Source organism: Xenopus laevis, chromosome 3L, assembly GCF_017654675.1.
Source record: "Xenopus laevis strain J_2021 chromosome 3L, Xenopus_laevis_v10.1, whole genome shotgun sequence".
Taxonomy (NCBI): Eukaryota; Metazoa; Chordata; class Amphibia; order Anura; family Pipidae; genus Xenopus; species Xenopus laevis.
The window spans coordinates 40,811,293-40,833,683 of NC_054375.1; the positions used below are offsets into that span (position 1 = coordinate 40,811,293).

The 22,391-nt window shown below is 37.4% G+C and overlaps 1 long non-coding RNA gene across 1 annotated transcript in view; it reads left to right on the forward strand.

The window, feature by feature from the left end:
• LOC121401467 overlaps positions 1-18,443 on the forward strand; it is a 27,868-nt gene extending 9,425 nt beyond the window's left edge. The window contains exon 2 of the long non-coding RNA XR_005966265.1: positions 18,115-18,443. This is a non-coding gene — a long non-coding RNA (uncharacterized LOC121401467). The remainder of the gene's footprint in view (positions 1-18,114) is intronic.
• The last annotated feature ends 3,948 nt before the right edge of the window (positions 18,444-22,391 follow it).

Below are 22,391 nucleotides of genomic sequence, written 5' to 3' on the forward strand. Positions count from 1 at the left end.
AGAGAGATGTGGTTTTAATGTTGAATGGTGAAATATATCAAGTAAGAGAACTAAGTTTAACTCTGATATTTTTTGATCTGATTTTAAAGTGAGTATCTCTTTTCTTTATGTTTGGCTTGGCATCTGATAGACAGGCATATAATTTAGCTAAGGGCCCGTGTATGAACACAGTTAATAACACTGAGTAAATTAAAGTGTTATAACACCCCCAGAATGGCAGTACCTCTATTATTCTCAAACAGATTTCCCTTAGATGTGAGAGATTTGCCTGTTTCAATATTTATAGTTTACTCGATTAGTTTTTTGCTTGAGGCTCATGTGTATGAATGATCTTATTTTCAAATTAAATGAATGGAATGGACAATGAAAATACGACTTATACGATTACCCGTATTAGGGTGCTTTTAAAAAACATTGCCAAAAAGTCAAATATATGAGTTCGTAGAGATATAATTTAACAGCTTATCGATAGAAATGGGGTCAGCATTAAAATTTTGGAGGTATTAGTCGAGTATCAGTGGATGCATGAAATTCCAGTCAAGTAAGAAAATGTCACCTTATTGTATCCATATTCATTTCTCTCTTTCAGCCGCTGTTTGGTCTTTGCTTTTTGGGTTATTGCAGCTATATGTTCATTACTAATAGCATGTATACATATGCTCCCGAATGTACTTGGAGAAATGCTCGCATGATGTCAAATAATCTCGCAGCCTTGTCTGAAACAATTGACTGCACTTCGATGACAGGTAAAAACGCCCGTTTCCTTCTCTACTTGCCAAATTCTGTCTATTACCCAATATATATTTGGACTTGTAGATTTTAGTGTGTGTGGCAATTAACTTTCCCAATTACTTACTTGTTGTTTGTACTTCATACAAGTTCAGAATGGTTGCAAGCTTCCTTGAAATGATTATTTTCCCAAAACCGAAAAAGGATGTGCATGTTAACTAACAGTAATCTCTCTCTTATTTTTAGATTGATTCTAACGATTGTGCAAATGTCTTGCCTACTTGAATCGGCATTATTCTCGCGTGAGATCAATGCACATGTATAAGGGAATCCACATGGAGAGCCAGTTGTGTGTATCGTAGCATTCTGGTCTCTGTCCATTATGTGCTTTGGATTATTTTTTTGTAGAATTTAGTTCTGTCGTATCCCAAGTATAGTTTTTAAACAAATTGCATTACTACTTTATGTAAACTGTTAGAGGCATTGTTAACTATACAATTCATAAGATGAACTTCATTCAACCTAACTGTCCTACTTTTCTCAACAGATTCTCTTCTTCCTAATGGGATTTGTTTGGCTCATGAACAAGGTCTTATCACGAAATCAATCATGGTAATGTATTTTTTTTCTTTGACTCACCACCCCCCAAAATGATCCACCCAAATGCTTCAAGGTGTCAGCTGAGCTAATGTATGTAAAACTGAATGGGGTGTAGGGTTCAGATCAACTCTATAAGGCTCATTTCAAGTGCATATTGATCGGCAGGGAAACCTGGTGCAACGCCACTTTGACCTTGGTGGTAATTACATGGTTCCCTCTGTGGTCAATAGTCGGTGCACACTTACCCCTTGAAATTATACATGTGCATGTATTCCTAATGAAGGAATGAGCAACCAGAGAATCTGGAGTATGATATTTGCAGTTGTATATGGCTGCAGAAATCACAGAAAGAATTCTAGAAAAAGGAATAATGCATCGGCTAAAATTTAGATATAAGGCGTTGTCACTAAAGGGCACATTTTAACTAATGGCCGAATATCGAGGGTTAAATTACTTTGATCGATCGATGCCTAGAAAAATTGAACCATTAAATCCTTGAATTTCGAACGATTTGAATGATTTTAATCCATCGATCAAACGAAATTCCTTCAATCAGAAAATTGCTAGAAGAAACAGTACTTCGACTATCGAATGGTCGAATAGTTCGAATGATTTTTAGTTTGAATAGTTCGGATTCGTAGTCTAAGGTAGAAGTAGCAATTTTGATGGATGAAGTAGCCAAAAAAAAAAAAACATTTTGAATTCAACGATTTTTTTCTTTTATTCCTTCAACTCAAGCTTAAGAAAATGTGGCCCTAATTGTTATCTTGGGTCACCTATAGTGCCTAAAATCTTACACCCTATTATCATTTTGTCTCTTTCCCCAGATGGTAGTGTATCCAAACCGCAGCTCTTGGTCATTTTACTGAAAAGTCACTAATAGGATTTGCTTGAAAAGAAGGAGGCGAGAAAGAACAATTTATGGGTAAAGTAGTCTGCCTCGGTTTTTGAAATATTGCAATCTCTAGTATAGGGTTAATAACTTTTTTTGTCAGCTGGAAATGTATGTGTATTGGGTGTGGTGTGTGTGTGTGTTGTGTGTCTGTTTATATATATATATATGGAATTCTCAGCAAAATGCCGCATTATAACACATACCATATTTTATTTTTCCCAATAGATTTTTAAATTTAATGAAGATAAACTACTCAGAGTCTGACCTGATACAGAAATCACGCAAATGGAATTTATCCTTACATTTGTCCATTTATGGCTTTGGTCGGAGCAGGATGTTTCTGTGTAAACTGCAAAATTACTTTGAAATATTATAAGAAAAATGTAGAAGACTTTATGAAATACCAACCATTACAGATGTAGAACAACCCTTGGATTACGGTGGAATCTCTGATACAAAGTACATGATAGATGAAAGTTGGAAAAAGACCTCGCTGTGATGCTTCTGAAATGTTCTGTGATTATAATAAAATGAAAAGTTCTGTAATATTGCTTAAAATACAATAAAAAGGATATTTCATATTGAATGTATTGTTTTCAGCTTACTTGGAAAAATGTGTTGGTTAAATAGCACTAATCTCTTCAGTCTGCAAGTGACTTAAACACTGGATATAAAGTAAAAGCTGCAACTCCTGTCTCCTCTCAATGATTTACCCAAGTGTGTGATACAGACAGTAGAGGGAGCACGTAGAGCAGAGGAGTGTAAAACTGGGAATGAGTTTAAGCAGTTACACAATGCTTACTTGGAAAACATTCATTTATATGTTAGGGACCATTCATAATTAAATAGCCAATTAGGTAAATGTGAAACAACTTTTGATTAACCATGTGTCTTTAAAGGAGAACTAACAATGTCTGGAAATGCTGTATTTTATATTCTGGTCTTATTGTATCAGCTCAAAGGTTTAGCAGCCCCATGCCCAAAGTTGTTCACAGCAGTCTGAAATAATAATCTGTATTGTTATTATTATTATGTGTAAGCTGACAAGTTGCATGTTTCAATCTAGATATTATTCAGTCACATCATACATCTGACGTGTAACAACATATTAGATCATTTATATATCGTATATATATACTGTACAGTAAGTAGAAAGTACCTCGGAGGTGCAAGAAATATAATGGATTCATCCTCAGATCAAGGGTGAGATTTCAGGCTGGGATTTTCTGAATTTCTTTGGACCTGTAATTTGCAAATCCACGTTTTCATAATGGAGGAAAAAGATATGTTTGTTTCTTTAAAATAATATCATTTGGGAATTCTTATTTTGAATTTATGTCTGATTATAGAGTCCCCCTGGACAAAAGTGCAAGTGAACTAATGGGTGCGAATAAAAAAGAATTCAGTGAGCTGCTGAGTGCAACTTTGTGCCAATTCATGTAGTGTAGTTTAAACGCAGGTTGTTTTCCATAAGCCCCTCAGCGCTGCATGAGTTCAGTCTAAGGAAAGTAACTGAGGCGGTGCTGCAATTGGCGCGTCTCTCAGATGGTGATTCTTTAGCTTTAATAGCTTTTTTTTTACTTATTGGCTCCCAGAAAAAGCAGAGCATCCATTTTAATCATCCATTTTAATCAGCTGGTTTAAAACTGACTACTGTTCCTGCTATGCACCACTAGGCAACTGGAACATATAACCCTGGTGGATGAGAGGGGTCGGCAGTTAATCTATCCACCCCTGTTGAATTATAACTGTCCCGTGAACATCATTTTAACACCAAAAGGCATTTATTAGAGAAGGAAGAAGCTGCTGCTGTTTTTCTCAAGGCAAAAAAACTCCCAACTGTCACAGGGCCTCTGATTTCAAGGAAGTACTGGCTAGAGAAATGTTCAGCCAATCAGCAGGCAGTTGTTGTAGAGACCGGGACAAAGATTTGCCAATCAGCTCCAGCTTGTTATATAGACACCTGCAGGTCACTGGGAAGGAATTCAACCAGTCAGCAGGCTTAGTGATGCCAAAACTGCTGCAGGCATGAAGAATGTTGTGTTCCTTCCATAGAGGAAAGCCATTAGTTCAGCTGTAGCCCACTCATTCCTATAATTTACAGAAAGCAGAATAAATCCCATTACATTGTACACAACAAAGTTAAGACAGAAATCCTCCAAATCAATTTAAAAAAAGGATTACTGGTATGGTTGAATTAATGGAGTGCTCAGTTGTTGGCACTGCTTTTGCTGCTTAGTCTAGCTATAAATGGGGTGCTCACTAGCCATTTCTACACTGATTATACTGTCAGTCCGGGGTTAAAATGCTGATTATCCTCTTTCTGTAGTGAATATACTGGCACGTCTGGGGTTAAATGAGAATTAAACCCTAAAGTAAAAAAAAATCCCAACCCCCCACCTACATAGACCCCCTCCCTCCTCCCCCCCCAGCCTAGCTGCTACCCACAGGCAAATGCCCCTAAGTCCTTACTTACCCTCATTGCAGATTCTGTCCAGCGGAGTTCACGGGAGCCATCTTCTTCTCTTCAATAATCTTCGGAATGAGATCGCTGTATCGGCTCATGCATAGTTGAAGCAATCTTCCTATCCGGCACAACTGCACATGCGCCGGAAGTCACAGAAATTGCCAATATGCCGCTCCCATTCCGAAGAGCTGGAAGATAGCTTCTGTGAACTGTATATGGAGAACAGAAAAAAGAAAAAGTAAAATGGGATGTTTTTGCCTGAAAATTTTAAAGATTTTAATGAAGTATAGTAAGGAAAAGTACTGGTTAAAATACTACGTCCAATCGGTCTTGTTCTTGGTAGTTTTAAGACCGATTGGACGTATTATTTTAACCAGTACTTTTTATATAATATTGTACACATATGGAATCTATTATCAGGAATACTTGGGACCTGGGGTTTACGCCTATTGAAAAACATTTAAAAGGAGCACATGGGCTTCTGTATCAGACTTCCTGTTTTCAGCATAAACCTCCAGGGCTAGGGCTTAAGCATGCTCGGTTTGCTCCCTTTTCCCCTTTCCCTGCTGTAATCTGAGCCCAGAGCTATAAGTGAGCAGAGAGAGACAAGCAGGAAGTGATGTCACACCAAGCTAATATGGCAACTGATATCCTAAATAAACAGAGAGAGAGATTCTAGAGAGGTTGACTCAGGTATGGTAAAGCATTCTGCAGAATAAATATAGTGTTATAGATTGCACAATTGTGGCTAGTTTTCCTTCTCCTTAAAAAAAAATAAACACAATGGATTAAGGTTAACAAGGTTGTAATAATCACAATGATTTTGCACCATGATTGTCCCAGTTGCTTGTGCTTGCTCTTTGTGCAGCACCCTTAATCAGAGATAAGACATATAGTTTCCCTTCATTCGTTGGCCAGTTTATTCCTCTGAATAGTAATGTCCATCAGTTTATGGTAGTTGGGTGGCTTCTGCAGTAAAACCATCGGAAGTCCATCCACGACCCACATCCATGGCTATCTTGTGTCCGCTGAATTCCCATAGGCTAATCAATTCTGTGAAATTGCCACATATCAGAACACTATTGAAGTAAAGTTGCATTTTCACATAAACACTTTGTGAATTTGTTCCTAAAGTTGCTTGAAACCGATATAGCCATTATACGCGAAACGTCAGTGACACAATAATTTGAGGGGTGGGTGCAGTTCTGTTAATGTATGGGTTCTATTATCCTAGTTTCTGAATATTCTGGATTTTTTAATTTTTTTTTTTAATGCGGAATGGCTTTAAAGGACACCTGTCATATAAAAATTTTCCAACTAAAGGTAGGCACTTAATTGAGAGCTGTGCCCCCCTCGCTTGATCGTTATTTTGACGTGTGACTGGGTAAGGTGTTCCCCGATCCTACATCACATGTCCCGGGCACTTATTGCACATGTGCCCTAACATGGCAGCCCACAGTGTGAGCTTCCACCCAGTATCAGGTGCATATCGCTCAGGGGGATTTTCTTGAAAATAAAATATTGTTACCCCCATGTGGCTTTAGTAAGTCCACACCTCTGGTGGGGGCACCCGTTTTGATATGATTTATGTCCTATAAGGCCTTTATAGATAATAGAAAAACACTAAAATAAACCCATAGGATTGTTGTGCCATCAACTTAGTTTTCTGCAGATACGTTATCATTGAGTCCAAGTTACTGGGGGTTATTTATAAATATTTATAAACACTGGGCAAATTTGCACCTGGCCAGTAACCCATGGCGACCAATCAGATGATTGCTTTCAGCCTGCAGCTGACTGAAAAAAGTCAATCACTGATTGGTTGCTATGGGTTACTGCCCAGGGGCAAATTTGCACTGTGTTTATAAATGAGCCTCATTGTCTTATTACAGAGAAAGCATATAAGTCAAAAACAAATCTATTTGGTTGAGATTTTGCCGGTGGGTTTTTTCCCCAAGAGACCAAGCCTGTTAGTCTTCTGGGGTAGTGACTGCTAAAGCTGCTGAATAAGCTATTTCTGTTATTATTGGACTTTCTGTTGGTGTCTGAAGTTGTATTTTCTGTTGTCACTGATTGCTGCTGAAAGCTGTTTGATTTCAAAAATAAACGGACTGTTTTTCCCTTCAACTTGGAGTGGCCTGCATTTATGGTGCAAACTCTGCTGTGATCCTTTACATTCACAATTTATATATTTATCCAAATATAAATAATTAATCCTTATGGGAAGCAACCAGCCTATTGGGTTTATTTAATGTTTACATGATTTTTTAGAAGACTTAAGACATGAAGATCCAAATTACGGAAAGATCCATTATTTGGAAAGCCCCAGATCCTGAGCATTCTGGATAACAGATCATATACATGTATATATATAAAATCATATTACAATAATAATTTACATATAGTCACACAAAGACACTGGTACATTCCCATAAGCAAAAGTGCCCTATGTTCATGTTGCTATAGGAACATTAATCCATCATTTTAATAATTTAAAAAAAGGGATATCGGTTAACTAATGGTTTTATCTGTAAATGATTTTGTCTGCCTGGTTCTATGTTTAATTTCTTCACTGATAACATATTGTAAGTTTATTCCTCGTTTTACTTGCAATGAAATATTCTAAATTTTAACTGTTGAAGCCTCTTTTGTACATGAGCTAACTGATTTCATGTTTATGTTCACGTTTTGAATGTAAATACAAGGTTTATATAGATGTAATATTCCTGTTATTTTGTTGCTGATTAAATCCTATGCTGTACCATTCAAATTCATTGTTTGTAAATATATTCACCCACAAACGGTAACATTCCTAAATCTGGTCCAAATCTGGTCTAAATCCCTCCATGACGCTTCCCAAGCCACTCCCTAATAGGAACTGTTGCCACTTATTTCATAGCAGTTTGTTGTGCCCCATGATTAAATCCTATGCTGTACCATTCAGCTTCATTGTTTGTAAATATATTCACCCACAAAACGGTAACATTCTAAATCTGGTCCAAATCCCTCCATGACGCTTCCCAAGCCACTCCCTAATAGGAACTGTTGCCACTTATTTCATAGCAGTTTGTTGTGCCCCATGGGTCAGTCTTCCCTCCACACCCTAATTTGCATATGCAGAGTCGGATTCGGTTGGGCCGGGCAGAAGTATTCGGACGAATCCTGCTGAAAAAGGCCAAATCTTGGCCGAACCGAATCCTGGATTCGGTGCATCCCTAGTAAAATGCACTTTTATTATTTTTCCCACCACACTTTTGACTTGTCAAAGAGAACATTGGCACATATGGCTGCTTCTAGATTTTGTTTGACACACTCAAGCCCCCACTAATAAAACCCCTGACCCGAACCCTACATAGTCACCCCTCTCTGCTCCCCACCTTGCAAGAGCCGGAAGATGGCGCCCAGGAGCTCCGCTGCGCTTACTCTACACCTATAAGCGAGTAAAGAATAAGGGGCACTTATAGGTGTTATCACCTATGCTGGAGGGGGATTATGTAGGGTTCTGGGTAGGGGTTTTATAAGTGGGGGGTTTGAGTTCTCCTTTAAATAGCATACACTTTCAAATACATCCCTTGTTCAAGTACTTCGTAAGAAGGATACTGTGATTATCTAAAGGCAATTATGCCGAATGGAATGAACTACATAATGCTCAAAGGCAGTTTTAGGCATCCTTGCATTCTCCAAAATGGTCACAAGGTGACGCTTTGGCTGAGCTAGAAGCGATCAGCACTAATATAAGTCATACCTCAGCGCTAACAAAGTACAGTTCTGCAAAGTTAAAGGACGTGTCAACCAAAAAAAAATGTTTAGCCTAATAAAACGCAACACAATTAAACCAAATTTGCAAATATGAATTTATTAAAAAATGGTTAGTGCTTTAAAATTTATTTGTACATGTAATTGCTATTGAAAGCAGCATTTGCTCAACATCTAGTTGTTACTTTTTAAACAATGTTATAAAAGCCTCATCCAGCAAGACAGTTCTATTAATCCTTTGGCTTGTGTTACATTGTTTCAAAAGCCAGAGCAGAGAATTGAAGGGACAAACACTGCTTTCAAAAGCAATAAAAACAACTTAAAATCCACACAAAATTTGTAATGAACGTATATTGCAAAGTTGCTTCGAATTATGTTTTATTTTATTAGGCAAACATTTTTTTTTTGGCTTGAACGTCCTTTAAAGGAAGATAGACGACAAAAAAAGCATAACATGTACATGATACGTTATCCAGAAACCTGTTATCTAGAAAGCTCTGAATTACAGAAAGGCCATCTCCCATGAGACTCCATTTATCCAAATAATCCACATTTTAAAAATGATTTCCTTTTTCTCTGTAATAATAAAACAGTAGCTTGTAGCTGATCACAACTAAGATATAATTAATCCTTATTGGAAGAAGCAAATCAGTCTATTGGGTTTATTTCATGTTTACATGATTTTTCTAGTAGACTTGAGGTATGAAGATCCAAATTACGGAAAGATCCGTTATCCTGAAAATCCCAGATCCCAAGCATTCTGGATAACAGGTCCCATACCTGTACCAAGAAGAAGAAACAAATGTTGCTGCATTAAGGAGCCCTAAATGATTTTTTTTAAAAAAAACAACCTGTTCTGTTCAATTGATCATTCGCTTTTTAAAAAATAAAATAAAAAATGTGGTTGTTTTGTGTTTTTAGTCAGCAATTTAAAGGCAACATCCATACTCTGCTATATTTAATACACATAAAAAGATATCCGTAATATTGAATGAAATCAATCAGAAATCACAATGTTTCTAACACAAGTCAGTGCAATATGCATCTAATTAAATAAATGGTCAAGGAAGCCCATAAAAAAAAATCTGAGGGTGTAAATATAAAAAAAAAATAAAACATAAAAATTCACATTTTTATTATTTCTCAGACAATTTTCTCAAGCTGTTTCCCATAGTCTCTGAGCTTCCAAGATGTTTTATGTGACAAAAATGGTAGGGAATATTAGAAAAATCTCAATTTAGTGGGTAAAATACTCTTTTACATGAGATGTATAAACAACAAAGCTTTATGAACATGCTTTTTATTTGACACATGTTTAAGACCACGTTGGTGCTGGTGCTCCATTTTTGGATTTTTAGCAGCTAATCGGTTGTGGGGTCCAATTTACAGCGGCACACAGCAGTGGTTTGAATGAAAGACGGGAAATGAACAACTATATCATTCTAGTCTCACAGTGCAATAGTTTTTGGCTGCTGGGACAGTGGACCCCGAGGTTGAAAGCTGTAAAGAGGCAGTAGAGGGAGGCAAATCATTTAAGAACAAAAAAAATTAAGGGTGGTTCCCTTTAATTTATAGCCATTATAGAATGGCTATTCTAAGCAACTTTTCACTGGCTTCATTTTTTCTTTTTTAAAGTTTTTGCATATTTGCCTTTTTACTCTGACTATTTCCAGCTTTCAAATGTAGGTCGCTGACCCCCATCTAAAAAAACAAATTGCTCTGTAAGGCTGCAAATGTATGGTTTATTGTAACTTTTTATTACTCCTCTTTCTATTCACCGCCATCTCCTTTTCATATTCCAGTCTCTCATTCAAATCATGCATGGTTGCTGGGGTAATTTGGACACTAGCAACCAGATGCTGAATTGCAAAAGTGGAGAACTGCTGAATAAAATTTTGTAAATACATTGTCCCAGAATATCCCGCTCTACCTGATGCTAAATGTTAATTTAAAGGTGAACAGCCCCTTTAGGAACATCCCCGCAGAGTTGTTTAAGATTGGACATTCTATAACTTGCTAAAGTTAACTCAAAGGTGAGCTGTCCCTTTAATAAGGATACCCTCATTTAGTGCATAGCACATTATTTCACAGTAAGGTATGGGACCTATTATCCAGAATGCTCGAGACCTGGGTTTTCCAGATAACGAATCCGATTCCATAATTTGCATCTTCATACCTTAAGGGCAGATTTCTAAAGGTCGAATTTCGAAGTTAAAAAAACGTAGAAATCCGACCCTCGAATTGAAATCCTTCGACTTCGAATATAGAGTCAAAGGATTTTTAAGCAAGTATTTGATCGATTGAATAGAAATTGTTCGATCGAACGATTAAATAGTTTGATCGAACGATTCGAACGATTTTTATCGATCGATCGAAGGATTTCTATTCGATCAAAAAAAATCTTAGAAAAAGTGCTGTTGAAGGCCCAATAGGCTAACATTGCACTTCGGTAGCTTTAATTTGGGGAAGTATGAATTCAAAGTTTTTTTTCAAAGAGACGTACTTTGATTATCGAATGGTCGATTATTCAAACGATTTTTACTTCGAATCGAAGTCGAAGTAAATTCGAAGTCCGTATTTCTCCCTATTCGATGGTCGAAGTATTACTTCGAAATTCGAACTTTTTTAACTTCGAAAATTCACTCGAGCTTAGTAAATCTGCCCCTAAGTGTACTAGAAATCATTTATATTAAAAATAATAGGCTGATATTTTAAATCATTTCCCTATTTCTCTGTAATAATAAAACAGTACCTTGTACTTAATTTAAACTAAGATATAATGAATCCTTATTGGAAGCAAATCAGCCTATTGGGGTTATTTAATATTTAAATGATTTTCTAGTACACTTAGGGGCAGATTTACTAAGCTCGAGTGAATTTTCGAAGTTAAAAAAGTTCGAATTTCGAAGTAAATACTTCGACCATCGAATAGGAGAATACGACTTCGAATTTACTTCGACTTCGATTCGAAGTAAAAATCGTTTGAATATTCGACCATTCGATAATCAAAGTACTGTCTCTTTGAAAAAAACTTTGAATTCATACTTCGCCAAATTAAAGCTACCGAAGTGCAATGTTAGCCTATTGGGACCTTCAACAGCACTTTTCTAAGATTTTTTTGATCGAATAGAAATCCTTCGATCGATCGATAAAAATCGTTCGAATCGTTCGATTCAAACTATTTAATCGTTCGATCGAACAATTTCTATTCAATCGATCAAATACGCTAAAAATCCTTTGACTTCTATATTCGAAGTCGAAGGATTTCAATTCGAGGGTCGGATTTCTACGTTTTTTTTAACTTCGAAATTCGACCTTGTAAATCTGCCCCTTAAGGTATGAAGATGCAAATTATGGAATCGTTCGTTATCTGGAAAACCCCAGGTCTCGAGCATTCTGGATAATAGGTCCCATACCTGTACTGTGAAATAATGTGCTATGCACTAAATGAGGGTATCCTTATTAAAGGGACAGCTCACCTTTGAGTTAACTTTTAGCAAGTTATAGAATGTCCAATCTTAACAACTCTGCGGGTGTTCCTAAAGGGCTGTTCACCTTTAAATTAACATTTAGCATCAGGTAGAGCGGGATATTCTGGGACAATGTTATTTACAAATTTATTCAGCAGTTCTCCACTTTGCAATTTCAGCAATCTGGTTGCTAGTGTCCAAATTACCCAGCAACCATGCATTGATTTGAATGAGAGACTGGAATATGAAAAGGAGATGGCGTGAATAGAAAGAGGAGTAATAAAAAGTTACAATAACCATACATTTGCAGCCTTACAGAGCATTTGTTTTTTTAGATGGGGTCAGCGACCTACATTTGAAAGCTGGAAATAGTCAGAGTAAAAAGGCAAATAATGCAAAAACTTTAAAAAAAAAAAATGAAGGCCAGTTGAAAAGTTGCTTAGAATTAGCCATTCTATAATGGCTATAAATTAAAGGGAACCACCCCTTAATTTTTTTTGTTCTTAAATGATTTGCCTCCCTCTACTGCCTCTTTACAGCTTTCAACTCGGGGTCACTGTCCCCAGCAGCCAAAAAACTATTGCACTGTGAGACTAGAATGATAGTTGTTCATTTCCCAGTCTTTCATTCAAACCACTGGCTGTGTGCCGCTGTAAATTGGACCCCAGCAACCGATTAGCTGCTAAAATCCAAAAATGGAGCACCAGCACCAACTGGTCTAAAACATGTGTCAAATAAAAAGCATGTTCATAAAGCTTTGTTGTTTATACATCTCATGTAAAAGAATTTTACCCACTAAATTGAGATTTTTCTAATATTCCCTACCATTTTTGTCACATAAACATCTTGGAAGCTCAGAGACTATGGGAATACAGCTTGAGAAAATTGTCTGAGAAATAATAAAAATGTGAATTTTTATGTTTTATATTTTTTTTTATATTTACACTCAGATTTTTTTTTATGGGCTTCCTTGACCATTTATTTAATTGATGCATATTGCACTGACTTGTGTTAGAAACATTGTGATTTCTGATTGATTTCATTCAATATTACGGATATCTTTTTTATGTGTATAAATATAGCAGAGTATGGATGTTGCCTTTAAATTGCTGACTAATAAACACAAACAACCACATTTTTTATTTATTTTTTTAAAAAGCGAATGATCAATTGAACAGAAACAGGTTGTTTTTTAAAAAAAATCATTTAGGCTCCTTAATGCAGCAACATTTGTTTCTTCTTCTTGGTACAGGTATGGGACCTGTTATCCAGAATGCTTGGGATCTGGGATTTTCAGGATAACGGATCTTTCCGTAATTTGGATCTTCATACCTCAAGTCTACTAGAAAATCATGTAAACATGAAATAAACCCAATAGACTGATTTTGCTTCTTCCAATAAGGATTAATTATATCTTAGTTGTGATCAGCTACAAGCTACTGTTTTATTATTACAGAGAAAAAGGAAATCATTTTTAAAATGTGGATTATTTGGATAAATGGAGTCTCATGGGAGATGGCCTTTCTGTAATTCAGAGCTTTCTAGATAACAGGTTTCTGGATAACGTATCATGTACATGTTATGCTTTTTTGTCGTCTATCTTCCTTTAAAGGACGTCAAGCCAAAAAAAAAATGTTTTGCCTAATAAAATAAAACATAATTCGAAGCAACTTTGCAATATACGTTCATTACAAATTTTGTGTGGATTTTAAGTTGTTTTTATTGCTTTTGAAAGCAGTGTTTGTCCCTTTCAATTCTCTGCTCTGGCTTTTGAAACAATGTAACACAAGCCAAAGGATTAATAGAACTGTCTTGCTGGATGAGGCTTTTATAACATTGTTTAAAAAGTAACAACTAGATGTTGAGCAAATGCTGCTTTCAATAGCAATTACATGTACAAATAAATTTTAAAGCACTAACCATTTTTTAATAAATTCATATTGCAAATTTGGTTATAATTGTGTTGCGTTTTATTAGGCTAAACATTTTTTTTTTGGTTGACACGTCCTTTAACTTTGCAGAACTGTACTTTGTTAGCGCTGAGGTATGACTTATATTAGTGCTGATCGCTTCTAGCTCAGCCAAAGCGTCACCTTGTGACCATTTTGGAGAATGCAAGGATGCCTAAAACTGCCTTTGAGCATTATTGTAGTTCATTCCATTCGGCATAATTGCCTTTAAGATAATCACAGCATCCTTCTTACGAAGTACTTGAACAAGGGATGTATTTGAAAGTGTATGCTATTTAAAGGAGAACTCAAACCCCCCACTTATAAAACCCTACCCAGAACCCTACATAATCCCCCCTCCAGCATAGGTGATAACACCTATAAGTGCCCCTTATTCTTTACTCGCTTATAGGTGTAGAGTAAGCGCAGCGGAGCTCCTGGGCGCCATCTTCCGGCTCTTGCAAGGTGGGGAGCAGAGAGGGGTGACTATGTAGGGTTCGGGGTCAGGGGTTTTATTAGTGGGTGGGCTTTGAGTGTGTCAAACAAAAATCTAGAGCAGCCATATGTGCCAATGTTCTCTTTGACAAAGTCAAAAGTGTGGTGGGAAAATAATAAAAAGTGCATTTTTACTAGGGATGCACCGAATCCAGGATTCGGTTCGGCCAAGATTTGGCCTTTTCAGCAGGATTCGTCCGAATACTTCTGCCCGGCCCAACGAATCCGACTCTGCATATGCAAATTAGGGGTGTGGAGGGAAGACTGACCCATGGGGCACAACAAACTGCTATGAAATAAGTGGCAACAGTTTCCTATTAGGGAGTGGCTTGGGAAGCGTCATGGAGGGATTTTGGACCAGATTTAGGAATGTTACCGTTTGTGGGTGAATATATTTACAAACAATGAAAGCTGAATGGTACAGCATAGGATTTAATCATGGGGCACAACAAACTGCTATGAAATAAGTGGCCAACAGTTCCTATTAGGGAGTGGCTTGGGAAGCGTCATGGAGGGATTTAGACCAGATTTGGACCAGATTTAGGAATGTTACCGTTTGTGGGTGAATATATTTACAAACAATGAATTTGAATGGTACAGCATAGGATTTAATCAGCAACAAAATAACAGGAATATTACATCTTATATAAACCTTGTATTTACATTCAAAAACAGTGAACATAAACATGAAATCAGTTAGCTCATGTACAAAAGAGGCTTCAACAGTTTAAAATTTAGAATATTTCATTGCAAGTAAAACGAGGAATAAACTTACAATTATGTTATCAGTGAAGAAATTAAACATAGAACCAAGGCAGACAAAATCATTTACAGATAAAACCATTAGTTAACCGATATCCCTTTTTTTAAAATTATTAAAATGATGGATTAATGTTCCTATAGCAACATGAACACTAGGGCACTTTTGCTTATGGGAATGTACCAGTGTCTTGTGTGACTATATGTAATTATTGTAATATGATTTTATATATATACATGTATATGATCTGTTATCCAGAATGCTTCAGGATCTGGGGCTTTTCCAAATAATGGATCTTTCCGTAATTTGGATCTTCAATGTCTTAAGTCTTCTAAAAAATCATGTAAACATAAATAAACCCAATAGGCTGGTTGCTTCCCATAAGGATTAATTATTTATATTTGGATAAATATATAAATTGTGAATGTAAAGGGGATCACAGCAGAGTTTGCACCATAAATGCAGGCCACTCCAAGTTGAAGGAAAAACAGTCCGTTTATTTTGAAATCAAACAGCTTTCAGCAGCAATCAGTGACAACAGAAAATACAACTTCAGACACCAACAGAAAGTCCAATAATAACAGAAATAGCTTATTCAGCAGCTTTAGCAGTCACTACCCAGAAGACTAACAGGCTTGGTCTCTGGGGGAAAAAACCCACCGGCAAAATCTCAACCAAATAGATTTGTTTTTGACTTATATGCTTTCTCTGTAATAAGACAATGAGGCTCATTTATAAACACAGTGCAAATTTGCCCCTGGGCAGTAACCCATAGCAACCAATCAGTGATTGACTTTTTTCAGTCAGCTGCAGGCTGAAAGCAATCATCTGATTGGTCGCCATGGGTTACTGGCCAGGTGCAAATTTGCCCAGTGTTTATAAATATTTATAAATAACCCCCAGTAACTTGGACTCAATGATAACGTATCTGCAGAAAACTAAGTTGATGGCACAACAATCCTATGGGTTTATTTTAGTGTTTTTCTATTATCTATAAAGGCCTTATAGGACATAAATCATATCAAAACGGGTGCCCCCACCAGAGGTGTGGACTTACTAAAGCCACATGGGGGTAACAATATTTTATTTTCAAGAAAATCCCCCTGAGCGATATGCACCTGATACTGGGTGGAAGCTCACACTGTGGGCTGCCATGTTAGGGCACATGTGCAATAAGTGCCCGGGACATGTGATGTAGGATCGGGGAACACCTTACCCAGTCACACGTCAAAATAACGATCAAGCGAGGGGGGCACAGCTCTCAATTAAGTGCCTACCTTTAGTTGGAAAATTTTTATATGACAGGTGTCCTTTAAAGCCATTCCGCATTAAAAAAAAAAATTAAAAAATCCAGAATATTCAGAACCTAGGATAATAGAACCCATACATTAACAGAACTGCACCCACCCCTCAAATTATTGTGTCACTGACGTTTCGCGTATAATGGCTATATCGGTTTCAAGCAACATTTAGGAACAAAATCACAAAGTGTTTATGTGAAAATGCAACTTTACTTCAATAGTGTTCTGATATGTGGCAATTTCACAGAATTGATTAGCCTATGGGAATTCAGCGGACACAAGATAGCCATGGATGTGGGTCGTGGATGGACTTCCGATGGTTTTACTGCAGAAGCCACCCAACTACCATAAACTGATGGGACATACTATTCAGAGGAATAAACTGGCCAACGAATGAAGGGAAACTATATGTCTTATCTCTGATTAAGGGTGCCTGCACAAAGAGCAAGCACAAGCAACTGCGGACAATCATGGTGCAAAATCATTGTGATTATTACAACCTTGTTAACCTTAATCCCATTGTGTTTATTTTTTTTTTAAGGGAGAAGGAAAACTAGCCACAATTGTGCAATCTATAAACACTATATTTATTCTGCAGAATGCTTACCATACCTGAGTCAACCTCTCTAGAATCTCTCTCTCTGTTATTTAGGATATCAGTTGCCATATTAGCTTGGGTGTGACATCACTTCCTGCTTGTCTCTCTCTGCTCACTTATAGCTCTGGGCTCAGATTACAGCAGGGAAGGGGAAAAGGGAGCAAACCGAGCATCGCTTTAAGCCCTAGCCCTGGAGGTTTATGCTGAAAACAGGAAGTCTGATAACAGAAGCCCATGTGCTCCTTTTAAATGTTTTTCAATAGGCGTAAACCCCAGGTCCCAAGTATTTCCTGATAATAGATTCCATATGTGTACAATATTATATAAAAAGTACTGGTTAAAATAATACGTCCAATCGGTCTTAAAACTACCAAGAACAAGACGATTGGACGTAGTATTTTAACCAGTACTTTTTCCTTACTATACTTCATTAAAAATCTTTAAAATTTTCAGGCAAAAACATCCCATTTTACTTTTTCTTTTTTCTGTTCTCCATATACAGTTCACAGAAGCTATCTTCCAGCTCTTCGGAATGGGAGCGGCATATTGGCAATTTCTGTGACTTCCGGCGCATGTTGCCAGTTGTGCCGGATAGGAAGATTGCTTCAACTATGCATGAGCCGATTACAGCGATCTCATTCCGAAGATTATTGAAGAGAAGAAGATGGCTCCCGTGAACTCGCTGGACAGAATCTGCAATGAGGGGTAAGTAAGGACTTAGGGGCATTTTGCCTGTGGGTAGCAGCTAGGCTGGGGGGGGGGAGGAGGGAGGGGTCTATGTAGGGTGGGGGGGTTGGGATTTTTTTTACTTTAGGGTTTAATTCTCATTTAACCCCAGACGTGCCAGTATATTCACTACAGAAAGAGGATAATCAGCATTTTAACCCCGGACTGACAGTATAATCAGTGTAGAAATGGCTAGTGAGCACCCCATTTATAGCTAGACTAAGCAGCAAAAGCAGTGCCAACAACTGAGCACTCCATTAATTCAACCATACCAGTAATCCTTTTTTTTAAATTGATTTGGAGGATTTCTGTCTTAACTTTGTTGTGTACAATGTAATGGGATTTATTCTGCTTTCTGTAAATTATAGGAATGAGTGGGCTACAGCTGAACTAATGGCTTTCCTCTATGGAAGGAACACAACATTCTTCATGCCTGCAGCAGTTTTGGCATCACTAAGCCTGCTGACTGGTTGAATTCCTTCCCAGTGACCTGCAGGTGTCTATATAACAAGCTGGAGCTGATTGGCAAATCTTTGTCCCGGTCTCTACAACAACTGCCTGCTGATTGGCTGAACATTTCTCTAGCCAGTACTTCCTTGAAATCAGAGGCCCTGTGACAGTTGGGAGTTTTTTTGCCTTGAGAAAAACAGCAGCAGCTTCTTCCTTCTCTAATAAATGCCTTTTGGTGTTAAAATGATGTTCACGGGACAGTTATAATTCAACAGGGGTGGATAGATTAACTGCCGACCCCTCTCATCCACCAGGGTTATATGTTCCAGTTGCCTAGTGGTGCATAGCAGGAACAGTAGTCAGTTTTAAACCAGCTGATTAAAATGGATGATTAAAATGGATGCTCTGCTTTTTCTGGGAGCCAATAAGTAAAAAAAAAGCTATTAAAGCTAAAGAATCACCATCTGAGAGACGCGCCAATTGCAGCACCGCCTCAGTTACTTTCCTTAGACTGAACTCATGCAGCGCTGAGGGGCTTATGGAAAACAACCTGCGTTTAAACTACACTACATGAATTGGCACAAAGTTGCACTCAGCAGCTCACTGAATTCTTTTTATTCGCACCCATTAGTTCACTTGCACTTTTGTCCAGGGACTCTATAATCAGACATAAATTCAAAATAAGAATTCCAAAATGATATTATTTTAAAGAAACAAACATATCTTTTTCCTCCATTATGAAAACGTGGATTTGCAAATTACAGGTCCAAAGAAATTCAGAAAATCCCAGCCTGAAATCTCACCCTTGATCTGAGGATGAATCCATTATATTTCTTGCACCTCCGAGGTACTTTCTACTTACTGTACAGTATATATACGATATATAAATGATCTAATATGTTGTTACACGTCAGATGTATGATGTGACTGAATAATATCTAGATTGAAACATGCAACTTGTCAGCTTACACATAATAATAATAACAATACAGATTATTATTTCAGACTGCTGTGAACAACTTTGGGCATGGGGCTGCTAAACCTTTGAGCTGATACAATAAGACCAGAATATAAAATACAGCATTTCCAGACATTGTTAGTTCTCCTTTAAAGACACATGGTTAATCAAAAGTTGTTTCACATTTAACCTAATGGCTATTTAATTATGAATGGTCCCATAACATATAAATGAATGTATTCCAAAAGCATTGTGTAACTGCTTAAACTCATTCCCCAGTTTTACACTCCTCTGCTCTACGGCTCCCTCTACTGTCTGTATCACACACTTGGCGTAAATCATGAGAGGAGACAGGAGTTGCAGCTTTTTACTTTTATCCAGTGGTTTAAGTCACTTGCAGACTGAAGAGATTAGTGCTATTTAACCAACACCATTTTTTCCACAGTTAAGCTGAGAAAAAAACCAATACACTTCAATATGAAAATATCCTTTTTAATTGTATTTTTAAGCAATATTAACAGACTTTTCATTTTATTCATTAATCACAGAACATTTCAGAAGCATCACAGCGAGGTTCTTTTTCCAACTTCATCTATCATGTAGCTTTGTATCAGATGATTTCCACCGTATCCAAGGGTGTGTTCTACATCTGTGAATGGTGTATTCATAAAGTCTTCTACCATTTTTATATAAATTCAAAAGTATTTTGCAGTTACACAGAAAACATCCTGCTGCCGACCAAAGCCCATAAATGGACAATCGTAGAGGAATAAATTCCCATTGCGTGATTCCCTGTATCAGTCAGGACCCTTCTGAGTAGTTTATTCTTCATAAATTTAAAAAATCTATTGGAAAAAAATATGGTATGTGTATTAATGCGGCATTTTGCTGTGAGGAATTCCATTTTATAATATAATATATATTACAGGACACACACACACACACCACACACACAATTACACCATTAACATTTCCAGCTGACAAAAAAAGGTTATTAACCCTATTTTACTAGAGATTGCAATATTTTCAAAAAACCGAAGCAGCTACTTACCCATAAATGTTCTTTCTCGGCCTCCTTCTTTTCCAAGCAATTCCATTATTGACTGTTTTCAGTAAATGACCAAGAGCGGCGGTTTGGATACACTACCATTCTGGGGAAAGAGAACAAAATGTAATAGGGTGTAAGGATTTTGGCAACTAATAGCGTGACCCAAGAATAACAATTAGGGCACATTTTCTTAGCTTGGACGTGAAGGAATAAAAGAAAAAAAATCTTTGAATTTCAAATGTTTTTTTTTTTTTCTTGGCTACTTCATCCATCAAATTGGCTACTTCTACCTTTAGACTACGGAATCGACTATTCAAAACTAAAAAGCATTTCGGACTATTCGACCATTCGATAGTCGACTATAGTCAACGCCAGTACCTCTCTCTGTTCTCTCACACGTTATACTGATCGGCGACTCTTTCGTCATCTAGAGTATACGAGTACATACTACATTAGATAAACTCATTCAAAATCGTTCGATTTCAAAGGATCACTCTCGTCTATAATGCGTTCCCATATATTCGAATATAATAATAACCATTCTGCGACCCATCATCTTCTGACGTACTCACTCGTATCTCACATAAATCTCTCACGTGCTCCTGAATAATCAATCGAAGGCTTCCCGATGCTCTGATGACAGACGTGTGCTCAACAATGTGCACCCTTAGCTGTACAACGCCTTTATCCTAAATTCTTGCCCTGATGCATTTATTCTTTTCTTAGGAATTTCTTTCTGTGGATTACTGCAGCCATATACAACAACTGCAAATATCATACTCAGATCTTTCTGGTAGCTCATGCCTTCATTATAATACATGCACATGTATAATTTCATATAGGATGGTAAGTGCTGATTGCCACCGAACTATTGACCACAGATAGGAACCATGTAAACCTACACTCTACACCTTGCCACCAAGTAGCGAGCAGAATTACACAGATACGACCGCACACGTTCCTGGAGCGTGGTGTGGGTCAAGATAACTCTCATCACCGGTATGATATATATACCTTACTGCATCATACCATCTGTATACTTGTCCCTCTGCAACAGAGTCTCCACTCCCTTAGACACAATCTATGTGTGCCTAAGAGACGCGTCATTCGCTGATATCGCTATATATACTCGCTTCGCTAATTGAGAGCGTAATGACCATATACTATTCTCTATAGATACGCTATCTGGGCGCTCCGATACATACATACCTCGACGCGCTTTGCCGTGGAGAGCCTCCCAGTCTATCACTTATCGCAACGTAACGATAGAGAGATGTGACTCAGCGGCCCATACACAAGTACCTCCACTTATAACGACTGCAATATGCTGTAATAGCAGACCCGCAATATGTAGACACGACGATCATACTCTAGCTTGACATGAAAGTTTCATCTTATAGAAGATATAGTTACAATGCTCTAAACGCTCGCAGAGTGTACTCTACTCATATATCATAAATATAGCGTGTGTGCCAATTGTAAAAACTTACTGGGATGAGCGAGCGACATCTAAGTCTCTCTACAAAAAAATAATTTCCAAAGCACATATCAGTGGGACAGAGACCAGAGTAACTGCTACGATACACAACAAACTGCGGCTCGCTCCATGTGGATTTCAGCTTTTTCTACCATAAGATGTGCATTGAATCCTTTCACGCCTGAGCATAATGGCGATGCCAGTAAGCAAGACATTCGCTACACAATCCTAGCATACAATCTAAAAATAAGAAGAGAGATTACTGTTTATTGTTAACCAAAGCATGCAACATCCCTTTTTCGGTTTTGCGAAAATAATCATTTACACGGAAAGCCATGCAACCATGTCTGAACTTGTATGAAGTAAAACAACAGTAAGTGATGGAATGCGCGAGTAGAAGGATTTTGAGACTTGCACACACAGCACATCTCACCAAATCCATCACAGCAAGTCCAATAATATATTTGTGATTGTAATAGACAGAATTATGGCAAAGTAGAGAAGGAAACGGGTGCTTTTACCTGTCAATCGAGAGTGCATACACTGTTCAGTACCAAAGGCTGCGAGATTTATTGGACATCTATTTCGCGAGCATTTCTCAGTACATTCGGCAGCGTGTGACTGTATACATGCTATAGATAGAATACATACTGAGCTGCCATGAACATACCCAAAACAGCAAATGATCACCAAAAAGCGGTCTGAACAAGAA